Consider the following 15,594-nt stretch of genomic DNA (forward strand, 5'->3'; position numbering starts at 1 on the left):
GTATTGACAAAATGTGCTCCACAACGGATTGTGGTATCATGGCAAAGTTCGAGCAAGAGAGCCGACAATGAGCCACGGATCCAAACACCGTTATAGAAGAGATGAAGTATTTTGGGAACTTGCAAAGTATTATCACGGTGGATTAACGTAGCTTTTCCATGATCCTATTCGATGTGCAGTGGTTCAAAGTGGTACTAGAAGAAGTCGAGGCAACTGTTCAACGAGGTCCATTTGGATTTCTCGAAAAAGAAGGACGGATTTGTACGACACGTTTGTATTGCCGACCCATTGCGAACAAGTACATGAACTCATGTTTTTTAAAATTTTATTACGACACGGTATATGTCAGAAATGTTAAATCTCTCTTGTATGTGATTTTGAATATGTAAATTTCTATCCAAACCTTCGACAACCTCAATGGTGGTATGTTATACCTTCAGCTCCTTGACGTGTGATAGTATATGATGAAAGCAATGATCCCAGGGTAGATGAGAATAGTATGCAGATAGAGGGGTTGATATTGCAAGGGCTGGAGGCCACCCAAAGCTTGGAGCATGTAGAGGAGGTAAAATTGGATAACAATGATGGAAAGATAGGAGGTCAAGAATTCTTTGAGAATGAGGTGGACTCATCCTTTTGTGGTGACCTTTCTATCAACCTTTTAGTGTATGTAGAGTTGTGTTAGGAGATTGACATGGGACCATAGGCTATGTCATACTTGGAGCATCCACCTACTACTGAATTCTTGATGAATCGCTTATAAGGGTACTCTAGAATATGCATTTTAAGTAAGATCATTTTTTTAAAAGAGTTATATCACTGTGCTTTGCTTCAATCTCTATATTGATTATACTAATATCAATTTTTGTTTGTGCAAGTGACCTTTGTCGATATTTGGACAACACAATGAGTCGAGAGATGAGCGATGGGGAGCTATAGGAGATCTTCACACATATGTCTTCAGAACAGAGCTTTGGTTTCCAATAGAAGAGATCGACGCTCCAGACTTGGGCTGGCGGGCGAAGGGAGTGGTTTTGGGGGATGCTATGGAGACATGGATGTCGTGAGCCCGCGGTTGACTCGAGATACATGTGCTACTCCTTGCTCTTGTGCAGGATCGAATGAGGGTGGCTCAGGTGGTTGTTGTGGTGGTATCGACACAGAGTCTCCATCTCGTAATTCTACTGGAGTTGCATCACCTGTGGGATTTGTCACACTTGTGGGGACGTGTACTAGAGTCACTCCAGCTTTTGCTCAGCCATTCACAGGTGACACCCCTATGGGTGCTACTCTGAGAGATGCCACCCCCATGGGTACATCAGATATGCAAGGGTCTCTTGGATATGCCTAGAAGTGCGGTCACATGTGGGAGAGGACAAACATATGCCAGAGGGGTATGGATACCTTGTAGATGATAGGACAGGATCTGTCATCATGAATGATGAGGGGAGGAAGGTGATGGCTCATATGAGAGAGTTGTGCCAACGAGTTTTTCGGCACATTGTCTTGGATCATTGAAAGAACATATCGGAGGGGAGCAAGGACTACATAGTAGTATTCTTACATTATGAGTTTTTGGTTACCCACCGCAACATATAGATTTTCCACAGGCTGGATGATGGAGTGCATGCATGCGTACATGTCACACAAACGATTGGACACACACAAGGCACTTAAGAGTGAGGCCTCAAAGCCTGAGTGGCTAGACGTAGATGACTAGCACTAACTCAGGAAGGAGGCTATAGATTCTCCAAGATGTTGGAGATAACAGTGCGAGACAGTGAGGGTACAACTGGAGGCGATTGGAGGCAAGAGTGGTCCATCATCTTGGAAGTGGCGGGCTACATGACTTATCTGGAGGACTTTGTAAGTTTTTCTTTAGTTCTTCTTGCTTATCTTTTTGCAATATTGCTTGTATTGACAATCATGTTTCTAGTAGTTGTATTTTGTTTTCTTTGCAGCACTCCATTACAAATCGTGATCCCATCGGTCTAGAGACTCGATATGGAGAGAGACAAAGTCTCACTACATTGATTGATAGATTGTATGCATGCGGCGGCCCAGTGCACTTGGATCCATGGAGCGCACATCCTCTTCGTTTTTGGTCCTATGATTTATGTAGGCATTTTCTATGCACTATGTTATTATCATCGTTTGTATCTTGCCATGATTCCATGAGTCCTTTTATTAAGTGATCTTATATTTATTTTATGTATTAGTCTTATGGATTGTACACTTTATTGTAACCCTTTTGTATGGCCCAAATACAACACATAGTGCTACATGTGGCAGGTCAGCGTTAAAACATAAGAATATTTGTAAAAAAGTGGAACGAAAAGGAAATATATAAAAATACAATAAAATCTCTTACAAACACTATCAATCAAATTTTCCAATTGGTCCTTAGCGCAAGCTTACACAATATGTTTGTCACCCATGATAGTGAGACAAGTTTTATCGATATCCCCTACCTTTGACATATGCTCCTTTCTTGTTTTTTGCCTATGCATCTTTTTACTCTCCACACAGCCATGCCCTTTTTGTGCACTACTTGATGTAATGCTTTGTTGGCCGTTGATTTTTCCCTGACTAACTCCTCTTTCGTTTTGCTCTCAAACAATGAATGTTCTCTCTTTCCTGTACGAGCTTGCCTAGTCAAAGTAAATGTATCCTCACATGATGCGCTAATGGAGCTATCTCCCCCAAGGTAACTCCTCCCTCACGAGCAAGCATAATGGCCTCCTTTGCCTTTACAAAAGTTGTCAATCTTGATTGTCTTGCTCTTCCTCTCCTAGTGGACATGCTTCTTTTTGTTATTGACTATCTTTAGTGACGATGGACATCCAACTCTAGGGCCAGGGGAGAGGGGGAGTAGGTCTATGTCCTCCTTTGAAGTCTCATTCGATTGTCACTCTCTTTCTTGCATTGGTCTAAAAAAAGTAAGAAGGAGAAAGTGAAACATACTTATTAACTTGAAGAGAGGATATACTTACCATTAATTCAATTATTAACTTGAAGAGAGGATATACATTTTCTTGGTGTGGATCTCATTTATGTTACTCACCAAGTACTGTTAGAATGCATGGATCTAAAGCATGGCTATGGTGGCTTGAAGGTATAGAGTGAACTCATGAAGACATAGAGTTGAAGGTAGAATGTCACACAAGTGAATTAGGTTACAACCTCTCCACCCCCTTATGTTTTCTCGCTCATTCTTTCTCTCTCCTCTCTCTCTCTCTCTCTCTCTCTCTCTCTCTCTCTCTCTCTCTCTCTCTCTCTCTCTCTCTCTCCATTTCTTTCTTATCTTTCATGTTTATTCTCTCTCTCTCTCTCGTTTGCTCTTCCTTTTGCTTTCTTCTTCTCCCTCTCTCATTTCCTATCGTTTTCTCTCAATGCACCATGGAGCCCCAAGAGGAACACCAAGGAAAAGGGAATTCTCTTGCAAGAAAATCTATCTTGTAACATCAACAAGCTTGTTTATCATGTTTCATATGATCACAATGAAGAAAAGAACACCAGGCACAACAAATCTTCATACAACATTATGTAGATCTCCCACGGATTTGATAGAGTCAACCATATTCTTCAATATCTTCACAAAATCCATCTATAGAACAAAGAAAGGAAAGGAATACACCATCTTTGAAATGGAAATACATCACATATTATTCATCTTCAATATCTTCATAGTCTTCTCTCTCAATCTCTCATATACAATCACTCTGTTTGAGTAGAATTGGCTATCTCTGACTCTCTCTCTCTCTCTCCATCAATAATACATCATATCCTCACTACAATCTCTCAAAATCACTCTCAATAATCCTTGTTAGGTCGTGGATACCCCTCCCAAGAGGTATGTCTGATATGAAGAGTCACCAGAGCCACTACAGTGTCCTTTCATAGCTCACTACTGTCACTTCACTCTAGTCTTCTCTTGAGTCTTCAGCAGCTACTTCCTCCAGCTCTTTTGCACTTGTATTCACCTCTTTCCAAGGCTAGAAAACTTTCCCAAGCTACACTCTCATCCATCACAACACATACAAAATCATACAGAACAGTCTACAGAACAGTACCAGAACAGCTACAGTACAGAACAGAACAGAACAGAACAGAAACAGAAGCTCTACAGAAGACCTACAGAAGGTTACAGAAGGTCATCAAAACCACATAACTCATTCTCAAATCATTCCAAACTCTCACAAACCATTCAATAAGCTTTCACAAAATCTCAATCTTCATCAATCAATACTCTATTCCTCCTTACAGAAGACAATCAGAACAAAACAGACCAAAATAGAGCAAAACAGAACAAAACAGAAGGTATACAGAACCTATCAGAACATCATAGAACCATCAATAAACATCATGATCTTCCAAAACACCATCATTATCATCCAAAACACTCTCAAACCACTTCCATATCAATCAATCATCTCATAAAATCAACCATTCAGCTCTCAAAAACAACAAAAATCAGCCAAAAAACAAGTCATTTCAACACTCAACATATCCCCACACTTAATAAGGAAGCGTCCTCGCGCCCCAGGAAAAAGGGAATACAAGTTCAGGGAAAATCTCAACTTTGATCTTCAATATCTCCTCAAAAAGAATCCATCCACCACGACCCCAACTTATAACCTATTTCTGATATAAAAATACAAAGAAAGGAAAACCCTTTATACATTAACACCTATTATCAAACTAAAAATCACAACAAATTTGTAAAGGATATAAAAGTTTTCTTCGTCTTCATCAGCATCAGCTTCAACTCTCCATCCACGACCCCAACACCACAATTCTCCAAAATGTAGCTCGTACACGAAATCCAATAGGAAACCACCACGTTCGTATTACATAAATAAACTCACAACACAAACACTAATACACAACACAACCATCTGAATGACTCCTCCAAAAAGAGAGTTTTTCATTAGAAAGCTTCCACCATACATTGGAAAGGTATCAATGAAGATGATCCCTCTTAAAAGATTGATGTTGTCGGAAATGATCCATAGATAAGGATTCATCTACAAAGTTTTTGGGAGGATTTTGAAAAAATTGGAGACAGCACATCCTTTCCAACATGACCAAGTATCTGCTAGGCAAACAGAGGGCATGAAAATACAATATATCCAGCTGCTGGGAATCAATGCTTACATTGACATTCATGCACAACTTTGGAATAGGCTTAGAATCATTATGAGAGTGCCTATGCATATACGCCAGGTACCAAGCAAAGTGAGCAGTTAATCTCACTGAGGGATCTGCAGACTGTGAATACTGTCGAGCAAAATGAACATAGTTCTGATAAGCTTGACTGGAAGCTGTCCATTCCCCTGGAATTACTGGCCAATTGATCTGCGGTCCTGTAAGGCAATCATCCGAACTCCATCCCCTTCTTCTGGAAATCTAATTATCAAACCCGTCACAGTCACTAACCAACTGAGGTGGTTGAGATATAGAAGTGTTAGGAGAGGGTAGTGGAATAAGGAAAAGTGGATGAAGGGAAGGATAGGAAAAATCATAAAAGGAAGAAAAGGTTAAAGAAGGAGTGGCAGAAATTTGTAAGGAATCACTAAGGAAGGGTGTTAACTGATAAATAGGAAATGTAGAGGGTACATTAATGGAGGGAGAAGGACAGGGTGGAGAAGGGGAAAATACCCTATCCTCAATAAAGGAACGGTAAGTGAAAATGGGAATTTGAGGGAAAGATGAAGGTTGGAAAAGAAGGGGTAAAATAGTTGTGGAATTAGATTGACAAAGGGAAAGATATATAGCATAGCGGTGAGCCATTTGTTGGTAATAGAGGAGGGTAGGAACAGAAGGTCCTAAGAGAGATCGTCTATGATAGGCATCAAAGAAGGTAGCATCAAATGGATTATGTTTTGAAAGATAGGCTAAGAGATCCATCCTCAGTTGATTAGTACTCTGGGCAAAGGTAGGAGCTGTGTTTTGTCTTTGATTTAGGATCACCGAATCAATCATGGGATGCCACGAATTATCATGACAGTCAGCTACTTTGGAGGAATAACTCTGGAACATGTCAGTTATGCGCAACTCCAAATGATTGACATACAAAACAGACTGTAAGACCATATCCCCCACATACCATGCCATATCCACCTCATCTGGAATTAACAAGTCTCCTCGTAGATACATGTATGACATCAACATGGTATCTAGCGTGATAGAATCCTCAAACACCATTCTGACTACCTCTGTCAACAATTCAGCAGACCAAGCCCCACTCCAGCCATCCTCTGGAAAAGGTAAATCCATCGTGGAAAGCTTCATGTAGAAGACCAACTTCTGTAAGTGGTAGTGGACAAAGAAAGAATGGTCTGGTAAAACATATTCCTGAAACTGCTCAAAGGTAGACCATAACAAGTCCATTCTGGACTGCAATCTTTCCACTTTATCTTGGAATAGAGGGCACAAAGTAGCCTGTCTCTGAAGAGCAGCCAAGTCCTACTGTGAAAGAGAAGGAATCAATGGAACATTAGGGCTTGGAGGAACAGAGCGGGACTTTGCAAGTTGATCTTGCAACTGCTGGATTTGGGAGGCTTGGTTGGCCACTGTGTCATTAGCAGTCTGTAAAGCTGAAAGTTTGTCATCTAAGATAGCTTGGAATTCCTGTGCTTCTCTGGACATCCTCTCCTTCTCTGCTGAAAGGCTAGTAACCTGGGATTGAGCCTCGAGTAACTGGGTCTTCAAAGAAGAAATCTCATCACTTTGGGTGGCAACCAGTTGGGTTTGTTGTTCCATTTGCTTAAACAAATCTGCTAGGGTATCCTTAGCAGAAGCTAACTCAGATGTTGCCTTATGCAACTGGTCCTTAGACTGCATGAGCTCTTCATAAAAAGACGCGTACAACTGTTAAACACAGGCTGTCACTGACAACTCAATGGAACTTTGAATATCCTTGCAAAGGAAATGAATGGTATCTCCTGAAACTAGATTGTTCAGGGAGGGAACTGATATGTCCAATGATCCTTCTCGATGTGCTCGGAACAGGTTAGTACAAGTGAGATACCCAGGGATTTCACTGCCAGAAGTAGCAGGGATAGGTACTGAAGGAGCTTTATCCGCTACCCTCTTCAAGCGTTTGCGTTGTATGACCAGGGGAGGCGGAGAATCATCATCCTCTATGTCAATGGGTTCTGACTCATCTGAAAGTGGAGGAGGAGGTACTGGATTTGATGGAGGAGGTGGAGGCATAGTCTTCTGTAAACCTGAATAGGTCAAGAAGGCAGACAAATATGATCCATATGTGACATTGGTAACATTACCCCTGGTGACTTTAACGAAATGTTGATCCATTTTAGTGAGGAGGTAAGTGCTCCAATCAATAGCAACTCCTTTCAACACCATCCTGGAAGCTGTGAAAAGCTCTTTGGACAAATACTGGGATGGCGTTTTAGCAGGCATAAACCTGTCCTGAAGAAACTGACTGATCGTCTTCCATACGGGATCAGTGATCATAGAAAAGGAAACTCCTGAAGAGTTGATCACCTTCTTAACATCGAGGATTTCCCTTGTCTGCTTTTGCAACAGCTTTAGAATCTCTTCATTAGAGAAAAGCTGACGAGTGGTCACAAAAGGTTCACCTTTGAAGGGTAGAGACAAAGCCTTCCCTAAGCCTCGAGGTGTCAAAGTCATAGAAATTCCTTGGACTAGTCCTGTCTTCTTGTTGTAAGAGGCCAGAAACTCATCACATAATGACGGATCCTCTGGAAGCAGGGGAAAAGAAGTAGCCACAAAAGCAGCAAGTCCCACCTTCGTGAGAGGCTCAAAAGTAAGTAGGGAAGAGTAATCCCTACTAACTAGTGGGACGTACTGGATAGGGGGAGGAGCATGAGAAGGCGCCATTCAGATGGTTACACACACACCACAAACACAGACAATCAAGGAGAATGCCTGCAAAGCAACAGACAAAAAACCAAGGATAAGAGAATAACCAAACAAGAAAACGTGACTCGACCAACTAACCCCAAGCAAACCACATCCTAGAAAAAATTTGACATGACCTTGAGACAAATGCGACTGAAAGCTTCATGCGATGCATCAGACAAACACCCAGAACCCCGTATCAGGCAATAAAAGAAAAAAATTGCATACCGTACTCGTAACCGTAACAAAGACAATAAACCAAAACAATACCATATCCGACACATATCAAGACTACATCGGTGATAAACCAGTGATTGACTATGGAAAATAGCTCCAATGACTGCGCATACCCATCCCACGAAACGGTTCATTAAAAAGGGGAATTAAGTGCAGTGAGGGGGAATTAATTTAATGAAGGGTTGATTTTAATAAATTATTAAGAATGGGTGAATTTTTATTAGGTGATAAACCTTAGCAAGAAAACGGCGGTTCCTTATTATAAATTTAATTACCAATTATTAGGTTAAACCGGTGCTTTTATTCGAATCCCGACTTCGATACCCGACTGGGTCTCTAAATGCAAGTTCATTGATTACAAATTAAGGTGATGTGGAGCGCTTTTTTGCCAGCGCGTGCTCATGTGACGGCTGGTTCATTTTAATTAAAAATTAAAGTGCCTCTTTAGCGCACGTAGCGCGTGCTAAGTGAACGGCGGGTTTATTTTAATTAAAAAGTATGTGTGTATTGAGCGCGAATGCGCGTGCCATGGTGGTAGTTAGGTTTTATTTATGTTAATTATTGGTGTGTTTGTTTGTGTGTTTCTTTGGTTTCTGGTTTTTTTTAATTTATTGATTTTTATATTAACCGTGGATTTTGGGGTAGCTTGTGTTTGTTTTGTATTTTTTTTTAAACGAATAAAAGGGAAATGCCTGGTAGTGGGTGTATGAAAATGCAAAGAATGCGCTCTCCTCAATCCAAAAATATCTGGATTTTTTCGCTAGACGGTTAGTTGGGGTGTTGGATGAAAAAGGGTTTTTTTTTTTGTTTTTTTTTTAGGTTATGGATTTGTGTGATTTAGTGTGAAATAATTTAGGTGTGAAAGAAAATATTATAACAGCTGAGAAAAATATGCCAAAAATAAATAAAAATGGAAAGGAAAGGAGTAGGAATTTTTCAAAAATTAATTGGGAATTTTTTAGTATTTTTAATGAATTTTTATCATATTTTTGGGTAGTTTGAAAGATTTTAGAAGTTTAAAATGGGAAAAAATAGTGTTTGCTGAAATTTACAGGTTGAGAAAAATATGGTCAGGGATTACAAAAATAAAAGGAAAGTGTTCGAGATTTTTCTGGATTTTTTCAGAATTGAAAGGAGTTTTTAATGAGTTGGTTTGTATTTTTCAATGTTTATGGAAAAAGGATTGACGGGTGTGTTAATTAAAAATCTGGGAAAAATACCCAGCAACAGGCGGCGTGACAGCTGCGTGGCAGCAACCGGCTAACAAGTTCCCGCACACGATCCCACACGAACAATCTCAATCACCCACATTCGCGTATACACCTGCGCATGTGTCTGCGTCTCGAGGGTGTCGACGGGTGGGACAGGGGTTTATGAAGGGGGTTAGCAGTGGGTGATCGGCGGGTTGCCTATGGGGGAGAAGAGGGGTTTTGGAGGAGGGTTTTGCGGTTCAGTGGTTCAATGATGCTGCAGCGTAGGACAGGGGGGTAGGGGGGTTTTGTGTGTGTTAGTTGCGGGTGTGCCTGTGGGAGGTGTAGCGTGTGACAGGGGGGCTTACAGGGAGGTTGGGGGGTGTGTGTGGGACGGGGGGCTTAGAGGGGGGTGTAGTGGGTGGGAAGGGGGGTTAGAGGGGGGTTGGGAATGGTGGGGGGGAAGGGGGGTTTGAGGGGGGGTGTTGGGGGCACAGGGCCACGTGGCGAGGGCACGGCAGGCACACGATGGCGATGGCAGGGGCATCAGGAAGGCACCCACGGGGCGGGCAAGGTGGCGTCGCTCCGCGCAGGGGCGGCACGAGGTGGCACCCGGCGGGCAGGCGCTGCAGAGGCGGCGCGACGGCGGACGAAGGGCAGGGCGGCGACTAGCGAGGAAGGAGGCGGCCGACGAGGCGTCCAAGAGACGGCGTCAACGCGACTGGCGGGGCACCTGGCACGCTGGCAAGGAGGGAGGCGGCCGACGAGGCATCCAGGAGGCGGCCGCTACAAGGCGGAAAAGGGAGGGAGGACGGGGCAGGAGGGGAAGGAGAGGGGAGGAAGGAGGAGAAAAGGAGAAGAAAATGGCGGGGAGAAGGAAGGGAGAAGAAGGAAGAGAAGAGGAAGGGAAAGAGAGGGGAAGAAGAGGAGGTGGAGAAGAACACGAAGGGAAGAAGAAAAGAAAGAGAGGGAGGTGGAGGTGGAGGGAGGTGGGGGGGGAGATGAAGATAAGGAGGGTGGAGACGGAGGCACGAACAGGAGCAGGAAAGGGAGAGAAGGAGGAGAGGCAGTTAGGGGGGGTGGGGGATGGAAAGGGTGGGAGGGTCGGGGAGAAAGAAGGGTAGGGAGGGGTGGATAGGGGTAGGAGGGGATGGGCAGGGGTAGGGGAGGGTGCCCATGGGGGGAGGGTGCCCAGGGGTTGTGTAGGGTCATAGGGTGGGTAGGGCCAAGAGGGTAGGGGGTGGGCTTAGCCAAAAGGGCGTGTACCCCCGTCCCGCGCACATGCGCAGGGCGGGGTAAAAAAATTTACCGTGACAGGATTGAAATGGCACTAGGATGACGGGACGGGTCATGCGGACACGACCGGGGCACGTGGAGATGCGTTAAATCGAAAAAGGGCGCGTTCACGCGCAAAACGGGCGCGCGAATACACGTAAAAATAAAGAAAAATTAATAACTCCCAATCCGGACGTCAAAACGAAATAGCGTAAAAACAAAAAGTGGGCAGGACGACAGGGGGAAAACAAGGAAAATACGGGACGGAGGTTCTGGGGGGGAAAGGGCGGTCACATGCAAAAAATCCAAAAAACGAACCAAAAAACGCAATTAAAAATTAATATCGAAAAATCCGTGCATCGGAATGAGGTGTAGAAAAAAAGAAAACTGTGTAGAAAGATGTGCCCGACAATGCTATCACATCAAAACATAATTCTGACGGAGATAAGACGCGTTCACATGGGAAACCAGCTAAATTGCACAAAATGCTTCAAAAATTAATAACTCAAAAACCGTGCACCGGAACAGGGATAGGTAAAAAGGAAAAATGGGCTGTTCAAAGGAAGGAACAGGGCTATAAGGTTGGATTTGGACTTCAGTGAACGTAGGATGCATTCACATAGTAGGACCTCAAAATCACGGAATGAAGGAAAACTGCAAGGGAATAGTCCCAAGGGTGGGTGGAAAATGAATGGGTGGGTGGGAAGGGACCCCATCAGGGTAAAAGCAAGGCATGGCAAACATGCATGAGCAGGTTGAGGCATATGCAGAAGGGTATGCAATGTAGACGCGCAGGGACGCGTCCCCACACTTAAGACCTTAACGGATAGGGTTAACCGAGCAACAGGGACCTAGGACCACGCCATCGACCATCCACTAACGTCCCCACACTTAAAACATGACCGTCACGAAGAAACAGAAGGTGTAGGGTTAGAAAAACTTGGCCCGTTTCGTTAAGAATCAAGGTTGAGTGTCGATGGCACGTCCAGGGTGGTTGTCGGCTTCTGGAGGTACCAAGGCCTCTTCTCGGCACACGTCCGTCATGGCAGGGACCACGCGGCAACACCCAGGGAGGTAGCTGGTGGAAGGAATCGCAGGAAATCCGTCGATGATGAGGGATATTTCACTCAACTCGCAGTCACTCAAATGAAATGAAAGAACAGTCACTCGCCCCATGACTAATATCACTCGAGGAAGAATGATTAAAACCCATATCTCCTACCCGATTGAGGAATCAACAAGGGGGAAATGGTGCAAAAAGAGTATGCCAAGGTGCACAGTTGATGGTGCATTAGTGCGTCCAACCCGTCTGGCATAAGTGCAAGGAGGAAGGCAAGGGAGCCTTATGGTGCAATGTACAGAACAGGGTGATATGTCTTGTGTTGACGGCAAAGACCCATCCCGTGGGTGCACAGGGAAAGTGGAACATACCTGACTCCAAGTGTCGTAACATCCCTCAATCTCACGTCTCGGTAATTGATTGAAGAAACTCCAGTCACACTCAACCCACCCTCTGTCTCACTCTATGTTGATAGATACATGAGGGCAGCCTTTTCCTGAAACCCATTGATGTAATCCTCACAATCACTTGTGCAAAGATTGTATGCCTTGTGCACATTTGATGGTGCAACAGTGCATCCCTCCTTGTGCCGGCATACGGTGCAAGAAGGAAGGCCAGGGAGCCTTATGGTGCAGTGCACAGAAACAAATTGTGCTTTGTGCATTGAGAGGCCCATCTTGTGCATGCAACACTTCATTCACACTTCTCTCCTCTCATTTGATTTGAAGGGGAAAAGACTGGTCTCTCGCCCCACCCTCTGTCTCACGCTCTGTTGATAATTATAGAGGGCAACCATACTCACTTCCCCATCTGGTTAGGATGAAAGCTCACATCACTCAATTGTTTGTCGATGAAGATCACATCATCAGTTGTTGAAGAGGCTTACCCAGGGAGGTAGCCATCAAATCGAACGTTGTGTTGAATAGGACATGTCATCTGCTAGAGGACAGGTAGTCACTTTGCAAAGAGACCCAAGACACAGCGTACCAAGGGAGGCAGCTTCGGAATTGGATCCTGGAAATATCAATTAATGAATCCACTTTCTAGACTGTTGGGTGTTACCACCTTTTCCACAGCCAGCTTCCCGCCCAAGGGTATTGACCATCTTTTCTTGGAACGAGGCCTGCTATGACAGAGAATTGCTTCCTTTTCTCTCATAACAGATTTGTTTGTTTTTTTTCTCTCTCTTTTTTTCTTTTTCTTGTTTTCCCCTATTCTCGAGGGTGTTTCCACCTTTTCTCGAAGAATAGGTCGGCATGACAGGGACCTAAGTCCTTTTCTCCCATGACCGATATGTTTTGTTTTTTTTTCTTTTTTTTTCAAATTGAGCAAGGGAATGGTAGAAAGACCATGTATCAAGACCAACCTCGCCACTGTCGCTGGTGGAAAATAGAGGATAAGAGATCAAGGCTGGAAGGGGGGGTTTGAGGGGATAGAGGGTTGCGTCCACTTCATCAGGAATGACTGAAGAACGGCTATCAGAAGTAGCATCATAAGAAGTACAGTGCCGCGCCAACGAGGGAAAAGATCAAGTGACCGTAATTGTCAAGATCCCCAAGGAGGGAAGTACTTCTTCACGCGATATCCATTGATAAAAAAGGGATCATCAGAGGCATCAACGGTCTGTACTTGGACAGAGCCATTAGGGTTGACGGCAAGTACCTTATAGGGGCCCATCCACCGCTGTTGGAGCTTGCCAGGAAACTTGCCAAATCGTGAATCATAGGCTAGGACCAAATCACCTTCTTTGAACTCCTTGTGCTTGATGAAGCTATCATGGTAAGCCTTGCGTCGAGCTTGCGTGGCTTCCATGCACTGTAGAGCCATCCTACGAATTTCATCCAAACATTCCAGGTGCAGGAGACGGCGTTGCAGTGAATCATCGTCCCCCAAACGCTCTTTGATAGCCACTCTCAAAGAGGGTAATTCCAATTCAACAGGAAAAACAGCTTCTGTACCATACACCAACTGGAAACGTGTCTGTCCTGTTGCTGCTTTATGGGAGGTTCTGTACGCCCAGAGGGCCTCTGTAAGTCGATCATCCCAATCACGACGATGTGCAGCAACTGTTCTTGTCAGAATCGAATAGAGGATGCGATTCGTGACTTCGACTTGGCCGTTGGCTCTGGGGTAATAAGGAGTGGACTTGCGACGGCGGATCTTATATAACTCTATCAACTCCTCCATGACTTTGTTGAGGAAATGAGTGCCTCTGTCGCTCACCAGCTCTAAGGGACTGCCAAAGCGGGTGATGATATTCTCATACATGAACAGGGCCACGCTGTTACCATCGTCCCGCTTTAGGGCTTTAGCTTCACACCACTTTGTGACATAATCCGTACATACAAGGATGTATCGGTTCTGTTTCCTTCTGGTGGGAGGATCAATTGGACCTACGAAGTCAATGCCCCACTTCTCAAACGGCTTCAAAGGAAGGATAGGTTGTAGTGGCATGGCACTTGTCTTGGTGGGTTTCCCCATTCTTTGACAAGCATCACATCTTTTACAGTAATCATAGGAATCTTTGTGAATGGTAGGCCACCAATAACCTGCTAGCAGAGCCTTCCTGGCTGTAGCTTCTCCTGCAAAGTGACCTCCACATGGCTCGTCATGGCAAGCCTTCAGAACAATCCCAATCTCATTTCCTGCAACACATCTTCTGAGCACTTCATCTTTGCCTTTCTTATACAGTGCACCGCCTAGTAGGGTGTAGGGGGCTGATTCCAGCATGAGCTTCTTCCTTTCCCGACTAGAAATACCATGAGGATACTGTTGGGTTGCCAGCAGATTGGCAATGTCTGCATACCAGGGAGTTACAGGTCTGGATCATCTTGCTCCTCGTCTGCAGTTTGTGGGATACGCGACAGATGATCAGCCAGAACATGGGAACGACCAGGCTTAGTAATCACCTCAAAGTCGAACTCCTGGAATAAAAGGAGCCATCTCATCATTCGTCCTTTCACGTCTGCTTTGTTCATCAGGAAGGATAGGGCCTCATGATCCACATAAAATTTAAAGTGGGTAGATAGGAGGTAATGGCGGAACTTCTCCAGGGCAAACACCATTGCCAAGCATTCCAGCTCTGTCACTGTATAGTTCCATTCCCTATCAGTGACTTTTTGGCTTGCGTAATAGATTGGTTGATCCAACTTCGAAGAGCCCTTTTGGCAGAGGACAGCACCTAAGCCTTCAATTGATGCATCAGTGTGTACATGGAACTCTTTCGTCCAATCAGGAGGTTGCAGAATGGGTGCCTCAATCAGACACTGCTTCAGAGTGTGGAAGGCTTTGTCACATTCTTCTGTCCAAGTAAACTCTGCATCTTTCCTCAGAAGCTTGTGCAAGGAGGTTGCCTTTGTCGCAAAATGGGCTATGAACCTTTTGTAGTAACCCACATGGCCTAGGAATCCCCTCAACTGTTTGAGGTTGGTGGGTGCTATCAGAGCTGCGATCTTTTCAATCTTTGCAGGGTCTGTTGATATCCCTTGTGCAGAGACAATGTGGCCCAATAGAACTCCAGAAGAGACCCCAAAGATGCATTTGTCGGGGTTGAGGGAAATCCCATACTCCCGGCATCGGTCAAAGCATTGTTCCAGATGTTCCCAGTGTTCTCGGATCAAGCTATAGACACAGAAGTCATCCAAATATACCTCAATGAAGTCGTGTAGATGATTTTGAAATGCGGCCATCATGACTCATTGGAAAGTAGCAGGGGCATTGCAGAGCCCAAATGGCATCACTCGGTAAGCGTAGGTCCCCCATTCTGTGGTGAAGGTTGTTTTGGATTAGTCTTCTTCTGCTATTTGGACTTGGTTGTATCTGCTGAATCCATCCAAAAGGGAATAAAGCTCATGTCCTGCCACTGTGTCCAACAGTTGGTCTGTGAAAGGGATAGGAAAGTGATCCTTCTTTGTCTTGAAATTAAGCTTTTGGAAATCCACA

Source organism: Lygodium microphyllum, chromosome 27 (genome assembly GCF_053477565.2).
Source record: "Lygodium microphyllum isolate KBCC chromosome 27, Lygodium_microphyllum_v1.1.10, whole genome shotgun sequence".
Taxonomy (NCBI): domain Eukaryota; kingdom Viridiplantae; phylum Streptophyta; class Polypodiopsida; order Schizaeales; family Lygodiaceae; genus Lygodium; species Lygodium microphyllum.